Source organism: Cheilinus undulatus, linkage group 15, assembly GCF_018320785.1.
Source record: "Cheilinus undulatus linkage group 15, ASM1832078v1, whole genome shotgun sequence".
In the NCBI taxonomy this organism is placed as follows: Eukaryota; Metazoa; Chordata; class Actinopteri; order Labriformes; family Labridae; genus Cheilinus; species Cheilinus undulatus.
In genome coordinates, this window is record NC_054879.1 from 12,537,935 (window position 1) to 12,554,545 (window position 16,611).

At 38.9% G+C, this 16,611-nt stretch overlaps 1 protein-coding gene across 9 annotated transcripts in view; it reads right to left on the reverse strand.

Moving 5' to 3' along the window:
• tns1b (tensin 1b) overlaps window positions 1-16,611 on the reverse strand; it is a 319,315-nt gene that overhangs the window by 147,669 nt on the left and 155,035 nt on the right. The gene's annotated exons all lie outside the window — the stretch shown is intronic.

The window sequence follows — 16,611 nt, forward strand, 5'->3', positions numbered from 1 at the left end:
TAAAAAAAATATATAGGATATCAGGATGAACTTTTCAAGATCTCAGCTGCTCTAGCAGTCATCCCTTTATTTAGAGGAAAGAAAAAACAGGAAATGTTCAGAACCCAAGCCTCAAGTTATAACGGGTTAAAAGCAGCCATCAAATTATTAAACTAGCTAGTGAGTAGAATAGTGCTTTATTGCACTGTACTTTATAGCAAATATGGCTTAAGGTCATATAATCATTTTCTTCATCCATCTAAATTAGGCTGTTGCAGTCAAGGATATCTTAATGATATGATCTAAATAATGTTTAGATCATCTGATTACAGCACCTTCATCATCAGCTGACTGATGTCTATATTCCAAATATCTCTGCTGCTGTCACAGTCAGCAGGCAATAGCAGACTCTGTGCTGCCATCTTGCAGCAACTGCAAGATGACAGCACCAAAAAATCGGCTGCTGGATTGATTAATAGAGTGAAGAAAATTTGTCTTGCACTAAAATGAAAATGTTGCACAATAAATGTGTAACCCTGGAGTTTTCGTAGGGATTATCCTTTCATGCAACTTTCTGTGTGTTATAATAACATTTGCTATTGCCTCTTCAACAAGCCTTTACGAGCACAGAAAGTTTTCAGCCACTAAAGAAAAAGTCAGGCTTGCAGTCTTGAGTTCTTGCCCACACACTTTGTTCTGTGAACTTTAAAAACAATAAGAATCTTGTATTTTAGAGCAGAGTGGGTCTGTGAAGTTAATTCTAGCCTTAAACCACAAGACAGACTGCCAGGGCAGATATGAGCCCCAAACCTGATTGAACATTTTGATGTATGCCTTCCAGTGTTCCCTTAAACACACAGAAAAACAACCACATAATATGATATTGTGGTTATTACAGTTATTGTGGTAGCCGTGCACACAATATTTAACATGTTAGAGAGCAGGAATTTGCCACAGGCGCAACCATAATCTTATATCACCACACTTAGCTGTGAGGACAGACAAAAGAAATGGGATGTCATTATCTCACCACAGGGTCCTTTTAGGAGCTGCTCTGGAGCTTTCAATCACATGATCTCATCAGAAATCTATTTAATGGTCATATAAACATTTGTCTGAGTACTCTATGTTTGAAATTCCACTGAGGCAGAGTGCAAACAAGCTCTGTCCACGGGGGACAACAATTTATGGCTCCCCATTTATTTTGGATCCTGTCATTTTGGTCTGCTGACAAACTAACAACAGCCCAAAAGCTGGTGTGTGGTAGGGTACAGCACTCAGAGGAAAGACCATAGAAGCATGTTTTTATAAGAAGCTGTTGAAACAACACATAGGCCCTATTAGAAGACAAACTGTCCCTTTAATTGGAGAACATTTTTGAATGAGGCAGATCAAATCCATTTGATGTGTTTATATGATTAGAGTGAGTCTTTAATTCTGATTATTTGTGCCTATGTAAACATAGCTAATGTCATGTGTGTGATTAATGTCAGCAGTGAGACCATCACGAGCCTCAAGTCTTCTTTGCATGTCATCATCCAAATTAAGGGGTGAACCGATTATTCACCTAGCCCGTTATCTTGGCCAGTATTTAGTATTTGGCTAATTTTCTGCATAAGTGTTTTATTTCTGCCAAATAATGAAGAAAAAAAAGTGAGAGTAAGGCAATCCTTGAAAGAAAAAAATCTTAAGTCATAATTATGAGATGAAGTTATGAGTTAAGAAGTCGAAATTATGGGTTAAAAAGAAGAAATTATGAGATGAAAAGTCAAAATTATGAGTCAAAATGTCATAATTATGAGATAAGTCAAAATAGTTAAAAAGTAATGATGATGAGAGAAATTTCAAAATTATGAGATAAAGGTTGACATAATGAGTTAAGTCATTATTATGACATAAAAAGTCGGAATTATGAGATCAAAAGTCATAATTATGAGAAAAACTCAAAACTATGAGAAAAGTCACAATAAGATAAATAGTCAAAATTATGACTTAACATGTCAAAATTATGAGATCAAAAGTCATTATAAGATAAAAAAGTAGTAATTATGAGATCAAAAGTCACAATTATGACATAAAAAGTCAAAATTATGAGATCAAAATCATTATTATCTGATTAAAAAGTCAAAATTATGAGGTGCACAGATGGTTGAGTTATTTAAAGTGTGCACCATGTACGTGGCGGCCTGGGTTTGAATCCCGCCTGTGGCCTTTTAACCGCACATCTCTCCCCACTCTCTTCCCTGTTTCTGAGTCTGCCCACTGTTCTCTTCGATCTAATAAAGGCAAGAAAAAGCCCAGAAATAAACCTTAAAAAACAAGTCGAAATTATGAGATAAAAAGTCATAATCATGAGATAAAGTCATAATTATGAGATAAAAAGTCAAAATTGTGAGATAAAAGTCAAAATTATGAAATAAAAGTCAGAGCTTTGACTTTTTATCTCAAAACTATCATGTCTAATTTCATAGTTTCGACTTTTTATCTCATAATTTTTCAAATTTTTTTTAAATTGCCTAACTTCAACATTTTTCTTTTTTAAATAGCTGAAACGGGCTTCCGTAGAACATATACTGATTTTGCAGGAACTATAATTCAACCTCACAACTTCACATGCTGCCGTATGTCATGATGGATGATGGCTGGTTTTGGTTTCACTTTGAACCCGACGGAATTCTCCCCTGCTCTTTCTCGCCATCTCCATCTGACGCTTCGATATGTGTTTCCCTTTACTCTGAATGTAATAGTTTTGCTAATGAATGCATCAACATTTAAATGTAGTAAATGTAAAAACAGAGATTATGTAATACTAAATTCTACTCTGGTTCAAATATTTGTACATATTTTTATACATTCAATATTGATGAAATGTCAGATGTGTGTAACCAGGCTCCTGTAGGCATTAATCACTGCTGCACAGAGTTTCCAGCACAAATATTACTGTTATAAATATTAATAATATGCCTTGTAGGGCTGAATCAACACTGCCATTAACAGCCAGTGGACAAGCTTGGACAAAAACCTATCAAGGGCATTAAATATTAATTTCTAACATTTACACAGCTGTTAAAATAAGTCTTCAGAGTCATATTTTGATATAGGTACAGTTATGTATATTAGAGCTAGATGGAGGAGCATTTTAGATCCAGACTAATGTCTCCTCATCTTTTAGCACAGCACTCTTTAAGTCCCAGCTGCTTGGAGAGCTTGAGGAACCTGGCACCGATGTTTCCTGTCTTTCTGTTTTAAACCGAGCCCCCTTCCCCATCAATCAGCCATGAAAAGCAAACAACAATATGAACGCTTTCTGGCAAAACCAAGGAAGCAGGTCTGCTTTCCATAAACATTCCTCAGAGAGACATGAAGGTTTGATAAGAGGAGGGAGAAAAAAAGGAAAAGAAAACAACCTCTCCACCCTTCCAGTCGACTGCTGGCAGGCACACATAGACACACAGACGGGGCACATACTTCACATAGTGTTCACGGGGATGCTCAGTCATATGGAAACAAACCGCAGCTCTAGTCATGTTTTTAATTGATTTCACTGAAAAATCACTCATTTCATGCATTGTTTGTCGTCTGGCCATGAAATTTAAATTCCTTTTTTTACTTATCTCCAAAGCTCTCACACTATTGATTTGCACATTATGAGGATTAGTATGTGTATGTGAAAGGGCCATTGTAAATAAAACTTGAGAAAGACACCTGAATGAACCACATGTAGGAAAGTCTGATGTTTTTAAAGTCATAAAACTACTATGGCATGTATTCTGTGTCCCATTCTTGTTTTGCTTTTTTTTTTTTAAATGAGGCTAAATAGAGAACATCTAAGATACCAGACAATGAAAAGTGTGCGTCAAAACTCCTGAATACTTCAAACTTCCATTACATTAAAGTATCTGCTTTTGGTAATAGCTGTAAAGGACCAGCGTATCTTGATATGCCTCAAAAACTCTGAAAATGATAAATGCATGAACTATGACAAGAGTGAGACTAGCCTTTTCCCAAACTACACCTGATGCAATATTCAGTGTGGTCTCAGAAATATTTAAAATGTTGACAGCTTTTAAAACGCCATTACATGGTGGTGAGGGACTATTACGTGTTAAAATAATGCATCAGAACCACAGAAATAATGTCATTAGAAAGTCACAAACTCCATATTTACCTCCTTACAGCGGTGAGACGAGAGCTCAGAGCAGCTCGGCTGAATGTTTGGTAAGTTTATGGCTAGTTTTCGAAATGAACAAAGACTTGACAAGTGTCCTGTTTTAATTCAACCCGCTTGTCCACGAGGGATGCCTCGTTGTGTTGGTCATGCTTATCTGTTCATGTTAGCAAGCTAGTTTAGAGGACATCAGAGAGGTGCATTTCAAACCGTCTTTTACTTGTGACTTTTATGAAGGTGCTTATCCACTTAACCATAACCTGCAGATAATAAATTCATCATTTGTAAAAACACTCACTGACCACTTCATTAGACACATCTGTGCAATGTAATTCACATCAGTAAGAGCATCTCTACCATGAGTTCTTCCTCTTCAACTTTGTAAATGTTGTTGACACTGTCAGATAGATGATTCATTCTAATTTACTGTATTAAAGTGAGAATTGCTGTTGTTGTAAGAGGTGTTCCTAATATTTTGACCCTCTGGTGCATGTGACTTGGGTTGGCAACATATCAGACTCCTCAAAGTGTTGCTCTTCACACCAACAACCACTCATCACAATGGGAAGCAAACAGAAAAAAATATTATCTCTCTGACAGTCAAGCTATTTGTTTTATTTATTAATTAATCCCAAAAAATTTAATCAGCTTGTATGTTGGTTATTGGAATGTTATTTTCCCTAATATCGGTATCAATATCAGTCAAGCCCTAGTGCTAACAGGGCTAATGTCTGCCTTTTGAGGAAAGTTCATCTTGAGTAACTGTAGCTGTCATAAAGCAGTTGTTGTTGCTGTAATCTCACTCACTGTGCTAATAGACAAAGCTGAGGCTAGAGAGGCAGCACCTCTACACTTTCTAACTTATTATTTCAGTAAGACAAACCCAGAAAGTTTGGCTACATTTTATGCTAAATAAGTTTAAATATTGTTGCCTTTAACAGCACACTCTCAGTGTGAGGGTAATGAAATGCTACTTGAATAATGATGGCCATATTGAGTACTCACTTATCCCTGTTGAGGAGATGGTTAACATTGCGTCCACTAATGGACTAAGACAAGGGTCCAATCTTTTTCCACTGTGGGCCAATTAAAGAACATTATAAGGATGGTGTGGCCACTTTCATGTACCTAATTTTTATGATACTGGAGTCAGTAAATCCAGTCTAATTTAAGTAAAGGTGTGCTTATTGGATATGCTTAAATGGCAAATAGCCATTTCAAGGATTTTAAGGAGGCCTGTCAAATTTCAAGGTAGTCTTGGTTGTCCCTGGCTATCACTGGCTCTACCCTAGTCAGAATGAAAATGACTCTCCATGTAACAGAGATTTTAAGCATTGTAAGTTAGTTTAAGTCACAAGAAAAACACATCAATAAAGTGTCCTGTCAAAACGTTTGTTTACAGAAACAACACAGCAGCACTGCCTAGTGCTGAAACGAAAATGTACACTAACCCAAATTATTTAGGACCGTCTCCACAAACTATAATTTTTTTGTGTTTTCTTACTGACAGACAAGTATAGGTTTTGTTACCTTTCCGGACAAGCCCCCAAGGTAACACAAAACTATACTCATGTGTCAATAAGAAAACGCAGATAAAATATACAGTCAAGCACAAGCCTTATGTTCTAATGTGGGCCATTTTTTGTTAATGTTTTAGAATTTACTACAGGCCAATCAAAATGGGCCAAGAGACACATTTGGCCCCAAGCTATGGTCTGGACACCCCTGGACTTAGACATACATTAGAGGACAAAGGTGAAAGGAAAGTGTGGCATGCTAGCTGTCAGTTGTTTGGTATGAAAGATGGGCCAATTCAATTCCCCTACTGCTTGTATTCTTGGATAAGAAGGGCAATCGATTTAAATGGCCTAATCAAGCTATTACCAAAGCTCATCATGCATGTAAACATTCCCATAAAGTATTTAACACAAATTCCAAACATTTTTATAAACTGAAGCAAGTAGTTCTGTCTTCTTCTCTTTTGCCAAATGCAGTTAAGGTTTTTCTCTCCCCTGTTAATTGAGCACTGGGTTTCTGTCCATAGTCCATGTGCATAATTTTAGCACCTTTTAACCACCACTATGTAATGAGGTGTTGAGAGGTCATGGTTATTTGAAGTACTTCACAGGCCAAAAACATCCAGAACAACTATACTCAAGCTAGATGAAAGACAGAACTATCCTCAAACAGGTTCAAACTTTGAAATTGATAGTTTTCACCCAGATTGTTAAACATGAAGCTTGTTTACCATACTTTACTGTACTGTTGGCTCTTTTGTACCTGGTGGAGGGTCACTGATCCCAAACAGAGGTTGAAACTCAAACAGCAGAAATCTGCTGCTAATTCTACCTCAACACTTCCAACATCAAAGCCCAAGCTTCAGTGGGTATCAAGCATCAAAATCTGAAATAAATCAATAAATTGGCAAATTCAGACCCCTGCACATGGCTGAAAAATAACAAACCTTCAGCTGAGTTTGATTGGAAAAGCCACATTCAATAAGCATCATAATTCTTTGAAGGAAAAATCTCATTGTATTTGTGAAGGAGCCTGCTGAGGTCAAACAAGGCCGTGTAAAAGGACGTGATAACCTCCACTGCATCGATGTGCTTTTAAGGACACAGTGTTTAGCCATTGGCTTGGCAACTGACTCAACATCTTTGTGTTGTGACGCCAATCAGGGAACAATGTCATTTTGAGCTATGGGAACATTTTTCATTCTTCTTTCTGAATACGTTCCTTGATTATACGAATGCAAACGCTGTTAAAGAAAGGCCCATTATAGCAGGCTTTAAGCTTGATTGCATGGAGTCATTTCAAAGATTAGCCATCATTAAATGTTTTACAATAATGTCGCTCTTTTCCGAGACTATTACAAGTTTTTCCTTCATTTATGGGGCTTGGCTTTGAGGGTTTACTACCAGCTTTGGGCCATTTTACTGAAAAAGGAAAGGGGTGAAAGATGTGAAGACTGTCACCGACTGGATTTGTTTAAAACTTTTATTGAGAGATGCAACAAAGTGGTGAAGAATTCCACACAAAGAAATCAAAAATACAAAATAGTTTGATGCAAAGTTTGAGTTGTAACAAAGAAAAAACTATCAGTTTAATGCAAGTTTATGTAACCTTTCCAGTTGAAAATAGTAGTTTCAAAGACCATGTAACAGTACATTGACTTTAAACAGGGAGAATGCCATTGATCCCATTTCTAGCTCTCTATGACTGTACTATATAACTTTGGCAGAAGGATTGTGGTTCTCAAGTGAGAAGTGCATGGCTTATGGCACTGGTTCATACACCATCCTTCAGTTAAAAAGAAGCTAGTGAGCTCTTCTTGGTATTTGGTACAATAGCTGAAGCTAAAAGACAAAAAGACACTGACAATGGAGCTAAGAGAGACAGTAACAAAGCAAGAAGCAAGACAAAAACTAACAATCCAACAGGAGAGTACATCCCAGAAGACATTATTCTAACTCATCGTGACATAAATTTAGCCTGTATTGTTATGAATGCCACTGCTGTCTAATGTTCAGCAGCTTTACCAAGTGCCAGGAGTCATCCACCCAGACTTATGTCTCAGTTTTGAACAAATATCTACATTAAACCGTCCAATGCTAAAAAGTTGTCAATTTCCTGTCAGTCTTAAAGTTGGGTTTATAGGTTTGGCTCATTACAAACCTAGCTTGCCTAGCTTGTAATAAAATACTCTCTCCAATACAGACTATAGACCTTTTCAAAAGTTAAATTCACATACACATACTCTATTTAAGGGGTGAAATGATTCGTCAATGTTGTCGGCCAAAGTCAACAACAATATTATTCCTAGACAGATTGTAAATTCATTAGTTGCGTCATTTTGCATGTTTTTCATGTTGTAAGCATACAAGACAAACATTGTTTTCAGGTGGAAATTCTTGAAAATGGAGCTGAGATTGAGGAGCCATCTGACATCCTTACTTTAATGAGATTTGCGAACCTTGCAAAGCGGATGGGTTTGCCACACTCCATCTCTGTCAAATACATCTTGAAAAGCTCCAATCCTCACCGTTTGGGCGGAACCTAACACTGTTCAGACCAATCAGTGTCATTCGAGGAGAACGAGGAATTAATTTTATTCACTGAGAAGTTCTAACATAAACAATCTACAGCAGCAGCAACCTGTCATTTTGTCTTGTCACTCTGATTGGCCAGTCATGGATGTGACAGAGGGAGACTTCCTCCAGTTATCTTCCAAGATTTTTTTAAAAAAGTCCTGCCCTTCCCAAACACTTTGTATGGGAGCTGTCCCAGGTGAATGTGAAATATATCCATGTAATGGCGATATGGTACAGTCTATCTAGTATTTCACGTTAGCAAGAAGCATATCCAAATCAGCAGCTGTGATCCTGAAAACTTCTCAACTCTGGGAGCATTTTACCCTCAACACTGCAAATAAAAGTTTTAAACTTCCTGCTGCAGACTAAAGTCAGAAAGCACTTATTTGTTTGCTACATTGCTGAAGCTGTCACTAACTTCATGGCTGTCATTTTAACCCATTGACAGCAAGCAATGAACAGACACAGGAGTTCAGTTCAAGTCTTTGAGAGCCTACAAGATCAGCAAGAGTCATTGGTTGCATCCCTGCTCCACATGCAAACAGTTGACGCTTGCAGGGTAATTTCTGAACAAAATCCAGTAATATGACCTTTTCTGTCAACATAGTTCTTTTGCTTCTCACAATATCTTTGCCGGCTTTGCCTCCTTTTCTCTCTGTCTATGAAAGAAAGACGCACATCAATCTGAATACCTACATACTGTTGCTTTAAGTGACGGCATTGCTTCAGTTTTGGGTGACTGACTATGAATGGTTTTGTCCAGGTTGGTGGGCTCTGTCATGTTGTTATGCTAGTGGGCTGTAACGGCCCCAAAGCAGTAAATTCTAAAGGGGTCCACTGTTCATTTTTACTGCAGAATTAGTGTGTGGACATGCTCCTTCATTCACTCTTTAAACGCCTTCCTCTGGGCCTATGACAGCAGTTTCTCAAGCGAGTCAGGCAACCTGCTAGGTAACTGCCTTAAGTGAAACATTATATTGCGCCCTTGAAATCCTGATGCTTTTACTGTGCCCTCATTGGATGCTATTAATTATACTAAAAGCCCAACTGTAAGGCATGATGCTTTGGCACAGCGATAGGTTATTTATGTTGCTGCAGGTTCACTGTATGTGCCAGCAGTTTAGCCCACAGGACAAGGGGTATAAATAAATTGCTGCATGGACATTATAGGTCTTCTTTAGAGCCTTCTGTGCACATGTAAGAAAGTCCCACAAAGCAACATCATTAGTATTGGATTAGACCAGATGAGTAGCAAGCATGAACTAAGTCAAGTGCCGATGCATCTATCCATCCACCTGAATAATGACGTATAGAGATAAAAGTACAGTGGATGACCACAAGAGAGCAAAACAGATCTGACGGATGAAAAAAAAAAAAAAAAAGTAGGGCAAGTTAGAACACTAGAAAAGCCAGAATTCCAAACAGCCAACTAGAATGACTATGTAACAGTATGTGAAGGACACATGAAGGAAACATTGCTTGCAAAACTTGTGCACGACATTGCATTTTTGTATGGAATTTAGAAATAAAAATTCCATGTGTTTTCATTGCTGCTGTCATGTTGCAGTGAGTATTTTAGAGACTTTGCTTATACAGTGAAAATGCAATGCAACAAACACATCAGGGAGTAATTCATAAATTATCAGAGGTCTCAAGGTAAAACTACTCCTCTGCAAATTGTGCTTTAGTATGTCCTGGCCTAAAATAGTCATTCAAACAAGCCCTTGATCATGCCCCTCAGCCTGGTTAAATTCAACTACTTCACATCTAAAATGGTCCAATAGGCATCTTAGTATGTGATACCAAGATGCTGCTGCAAATGCTGAAAAAAGTAGCAATTTAGGTGCAGCAAAATCTGCACAGTAAAAATGGCTGCCTGTGGCCTTTTGTGCAATTTGTTGAAATAACATTTTAAGCTCTAACACCTTTCAGAGAAACCAAGGACAAGTGGTATTATAACTTTTGATTCTGTAAAGTTATACATATTAAAAAGCTGGAAACATCCAAAATGGTCTTTCTTGTGTTAAAACTGAGCGAGGGAAACAGAGGTTTGGTTTAGCAGCTCATCCAGCTTTCCCTCTTGAGGTTTACGCAGTGACGATGAAATGAAACAAAGCTTCCACTCTTATAAACAGGACTCTTAAAGACTCACATTTATCACAGTGACAGCCAGAGTGTGTTCTGTAATAATGTGAAAAACAATAAAAAGCAATACATAGTAATGGAAGAGGTTAGGCTGTGTCTGCAGGGACTAAAGCACACTCACACATACACCAAAGAAGGATTACATCAGCAGAGAAGCATGAGAATCCATGCTGCTGGTTTTATATGGTCATGGACCACTGCCTCAGCCTTAATCCCACAGACTCACACACACATATAGACACCAAGTCTTTCAGCGCACACCTTCCCCAACTGCCCAGCCCCGTCTTACGGTACATGTCAGTCCTGGCTGCATGTGAGTCTGTGGTAAGGCATCTATCACGAGTTGCCTAAAGGAGGGTCGGGGGGATTGAGTGGAGCACTGCGTCGCTAGCAGATGGTAATGATGAAAAATGTCTGCTCTGAAATCCACTCCGGCACGGGCTCGCTGCCAGAGGATGTACACAGTTCCCACACGACCAGGAGTCATGAGGACTGCTGCTGTCCGGGCAAGACAGAGTGGTGTTACATTTACGTCGGACCAAGGAATGTATGCGTCACGCAGCAACTACAACAACAAAACACTGATGTTTTTAAAGGCATTCTGATTATTGAAATACATGAAAAATTGAAAGAGGTTGTTTGTAGTCACATGATTGGGATGATGCGACAATGTAAGATAGGAAGAAGAAGGTAAAAAACACAAGTTAAGAGCCACAAGAAGCTCTAGGTGAACCTGCACGCCGCATTTATCACCAGAAACATTTTAAATATATTGGGTATAATCCATACACTTTACTTAACAGATTTTTTCAGGATTAAAGGGATATTTCAATACTTTTGAAGTTGGATTGTACAAGTGGCATAAGCTATCAGAGATTTCAGCGTGCGTTTTCCCTTTAAGACAAGCGCTGTTGTGGCATTGGCAAGGAATCTTGGCTTCACAGAGCTACAGACAGGTTCAGGTGTGTCATGTTATTTAGAAAACTGTAGGTATAAAATGGGCCAAGAAGCAATCAAACCAAAAATCAAATATGCACTAAGATAAATATTTATTGAGAATTTTATTTTTCCAGAAGAAAATCTAAGTGTTTGGCACTACTTTTTAGGATGCATTTCTCAGCTACGTGTTCTTCTGCCTCAGAATACTGTTTCCTACCAATCAGCTGTTTCAAACTATGGAGCCCCTAAGGGGCATGGGCTGAAAAAAATAAGAAGTTTCTGGTGTGCATGCAAAATTTTCTTTTGTTCATGAGAATGTTTCTAGAGCGCACATTAAAACCTGTTGGGAGCAAAACGATTTCCTGCACACGACTAACTATCTCATGAACTAGAGAAACTGTATTTATCTGCAAATGTCCCTTCATGGGTCCCGTACAATACTGATATCACAAATGACTCTGTCCTGCAGATTTTCAACGACACATCTATCCAGGGAAAGGGAGATAAGAGTTTGGAGGCGTCTTGTGCTTAGCTAAAAGACTACAGTGCCACTTGAACAGCTTTTCACCCTTGTGTTTTTTTTTCCTTAACATGCAATGGTCAAATAATCAAATAGACTTTGTGGGGTATGCAACTGAGTAGTGATGTCTTGATGAAAGAGCCTGTTCAAAGAATCAGCTCTTTTATATGAAAATTAAGAGCTGGCTCCTAATTGAGAGCCAGTTTCCTTTAATTTGTCATTTAATACACATTTAAAAACACAAACTGGTACCAAATGAAGAGCCATTTGGGACTCAAAAAACAGACTCTTATTTCTGATCTAAGTCAGATGATCTAGATCTCTAAAAAGAAACATATTTCAGAATGCAACGAGTGAGGCTGGACGGACATTAGCTGTGGAAGAACATGCAACAGGGTTTAAAATGCCAAATTATGTCAAACTGTGGTCAACCAAACTGGACAGTTTTGTGGAAATGGATCATACGCCACTCATCCAGACTTATGATCAATCTCTTCTGTTTCTCCATGAGCCTTTTAAACTGTTCTCCCTGAATTTGTCACTATTTTCAGGCCTCAAAGTTACTGAATATTTCTTTATTCTTCTAGCACACTTGTAAACTGAACAAAGCTTTAGCACTTTGATTGGCCTTTTCTATGCAGAGATCACTTTCTGCCCCCCACCTGGAGTTCTTCCCTGTCATGTGACATCATCTGCAAACAGTGTATAGGTATTTTTTTCAGTGTATTCCTGTGATAACACTGTAATGAAGCCCAACTGTACTACTGTACTACTGAACTACTACAATGGTGTAATACTGCTGTACCCTTCTGTCAGCTGATTGCACATTTTAGCGGTGTGAGATGTTCATAGTAAAGATCCTCACAAGGGTGTTAATATCACAACTTTAAACTACAATGTCAAAGAAGCTTTAAAAAATAAAGAGGTAGTGTCCTCAGCTCTGTCAAGAATTCTGGCAGTTTCATAATACAGCATCAACTTAACTGTTAGAATCCGACCTCGCTGCTCACATCAACTCAACTTCCAGGATCAATGCATGGCATACAGGCACAAACAGCCCTCCTAAACACTTCCTGCTATTCATCAAACAGCAGGCAGTCACAGTTAGCAACTAGCCTGTGAACACAGTGGAGCATTTTGCAGATGGGAGCGGGATATTTCCCTCATGAGTTGGTAGGGACTTAATCACTATAAACAGATATCAACATCTGAGTGCAGAATCTGTCGACCATGAGAAGATGTTCAGTGTTGTATGTTTTATAGTTTCCTTTTCAGCCCAGCTGGCATTGACTAATCATTCCTGAACAGGCTTTGGTTACTTGCAGGAAAGACTCAATGTTGTCAGTTATTCTTTGACAAATTAGCTTTAAAAAAAATCTACAGTATCTCTATGACAGTATCAGTGCAGAAAAAATCCTGGGCCAAATCAAACTGTATTCTTATGTCTTGGACTGTAAACAATAACCTGTGGAATGAAGAGGAATTCTTCATCCGGATATCTCGTATCATCAATCCAGTTATCTACTGCCTAGAGCGTAAGCCCTAAAACATTTGCAGTGACCCCCAGAGGCTTAACAATCACTGAATAATATCTAATGTGTTCTGGGATTTTTAGAAACCAAAACAGGATTACTTGGCTTAAATTCAACAGTTTAAGCACGAAAATAACCCCAACTAGACTCCAGTATTGCTCCATTTCTGCTAGATTGCAAATAAGCATATATTGGCTATAGCTTCAGCTTTAAAAGGTGAGTTAACTGTTCAAAAGCATTTAGAGCTTGTTGCAGTTTCACTGTGTGGCCATCTACTACAAATTTAAAACTTAAATTAAGCCCACAGTCCTTTAAAGCTACCATAAAACCCTTAGGACCAACCAAAATGAGAGCTAAATATTGTTCTTACTATGCACTTGAATGGGCTGTAATAAATGCTGAATGGGATTGAACATGTCAAGACTTTCTCTGGCTGTCTTTTAACATGAAGTGGCATTTACACCAAAGATCACACTTACCATTCACATGCTGATGGCAGAGGACACAGTGTAAAATATGTACTATAATACATGTAGTTGGAAGAAGTCAAATTGCTATTAATCCCACTAAAACTGGACTTTAATCATCCATGTAAGCATGTTAGTCCAACTGAAGTCAGAATTAAATCGAATTTCTCAAAGTCAGACAAACACATCTGTTGGAGTTTACTCCTCAATCAGACCCAAACTGGTCTGGGTCTTCTGCACATGATCCACAGCCTCCCTGAAAGGCTTTGAACACATAAAAGCTATGCATGGCCATCAGCCGTCTGTTATCACTGTAGGCTAGAGGGATGTCATGTATCACATAAATACCAGAAGTAAAGCATAAGGCATGTACGAAATGTACGTAACTGTAAAACCGTCCATGTTTTCAACATTCAGCCTAAAACCACTTAACAGACTGTTTAGTGGCTGACTCAGGCAACCATGGCTCAGTGGGTAGGAGAGGGTTGTCTCATTATCAGAAGGTCATGGGTTAGATCCCCAGTTCCTGCAGTCCTTGGGCAAGACACTTGCTCCCACTGCTGTTTTGGGGGTGTGTAAATGTTCATGGATGCATCTGTACGGGATCAGCCAACAGTCCTCCATCAGTGTATGAATGTGGAGAGAATGGGTGTTGGGTAGGTGTAGCCTAGGGTCTTCAAGTGCATCAAGTCATCAGAAGACCTGAAAAGCCCTATACAAGCTCCAGTCTGTCTATCATTTACCATAACTTGATAGCCTAAACAAATTAAGTCCAAATCCAATAAAATTCAAATGTACTTATGATAATAGAAGCAACAAAAATTTGGTCAAAGTGCCTCAGAAATAAAAATAAAAATGTTAAAAGAGACTAAAACACATGGCCAATTTAAGAACAACAGGACAGACAAATGCTAAGAGCAACAGAAATAAAGAGGATAAAGTGCAATCTCAGGGGAATAAAAAAGTGTTCTTAGGTTTGATGTAAAATCAGGAGGGGACAGCAGAGTGTTCTAGTCAGTCCACTTGTGAGTTAAGGCCAGCTAAGACAACATGAAGTCAGTCAGATTCAACCCTGACTACAATGTTACAGCCCATCATCAAACATCGTGTCCGATTATGAGCTTCAGGAACGACGCACACTCTTGTAGTGTGATATAATTAATGACGACCACGATTCAACCAGTCAAGCATTTCAGAATTGTTCTTGCATCTTCATCTAGTTTTACACCCTGAGCTGATGTTAGTGATGTGAATCTTGACGTGAACCAACTGATAGGAGAGCATTTGTTTAATATTTGTATCATGATTTACCAGAGTGGCATCAAACAAGTTCCCACTATTTCTCCCTCTGGAGATTTTTGTGTTCATACAGTGATTTTCTTGACATTTATCACATTCATTATTTTGCCGCCAATATTGTCCTCTTCTTGATAAATCAGAAGGAGTCAATAATTGTTTCATTTTTTTTCTTTTACCACTAAGATCACACAGAGCACTTCTGTACTTATGAATCACTCTCTTCGACCCGCCCCCTTGGCGACCGTCGACACAGTTGTGGAGACAGTGGTGACGCCAGCATACGATGAGGGGTCAGGATTACACTGGTAGTGTGGCCCTTCTGTTGGCCAAGATTCTAGATGCATGGTCTGGCATGGTGCTGGTATGGCATGGAGCACACTCCAGTGGTAAACTTCTTGAGGAGCATAACAAAAAAAGCAAAACAAACGTACAAAACTGAGGAGTCAGCACTCAAAAAAAGTTATTTATAGTGGTTTTATTTCTAGGTAAGACAGTGGCCACAACAGATGCATTTCGACTTCTTAAATGCTGAAGAAGTCCGCGAGTTGAAACGTGTCTGCTGTGGCCACTGCAATCAATAATAAATCAATTTCCATTAGATACTTAAATGCTCTGACAAGGACAGTAGTCCTGTTAAATATCCTAAGTGAACTATGTGGCTTGGCTTGGCTTAAATGCGCATGCACTGACTGATGCAGCAGTTGAAGTAGTCTGGGTTTTAGTGCCTAAGACACCTTTGGTGTGTCACTGCAGGAGCTGGGATCAACCCCCAACCTTCCAAACCTTCTACCACTGATCCACAGCCACCTCTTGAAGAGCCCCTTTTTCAAAACTGTGTTTAAAGACCCTATGCGCTTGTGTTTTTGTTCGTTCTATACGCCTAGATATAGCTGTTTTCAATTCAGTCCACTTTATTTCTAAAGCACATTCTAAAACTTCATTGCAACACAGGAACTCCTGCAGGAGTCCTGTTTGGCTTTTGTCAGATCCCTAAGGCTGCCTTGTACAATATAGCGTGCTACGCGGACTGTATTTGGTGGGAACTGGGAAGTGACAGGACACAGACACAATGCTTGGAAGTGTGCAGAGGCCAACAGGGGCAATTATTCATCCCAGGGCCCCCTAACAGGTTAACCCTGGGCATGTAACTGATTTGACTCGGTGGCCTGGTGAAAGTATGCTCCATGACTGAAACATCACTGAGATGACAGCGGCAACAATGGATTGGGACAGGCATTTAGCTGCATTGTGTAACATCATGTAGATGCATTTACACAGGAAATGCTTAAAGGACTTAACACAATTTAACTCTTAGCTCATAGAGACGGCTGTAATGTGGCCCTGACAGCTCAACATCAATCCATTATGAATCCAGACGGCTGAAAATCACAGCTGACAGCGAATAGTGCAACCGCAGAATTAGCCCTGAGTTTTAATACTGTGCCCTTATTCTTTTTCTCCCAAATTC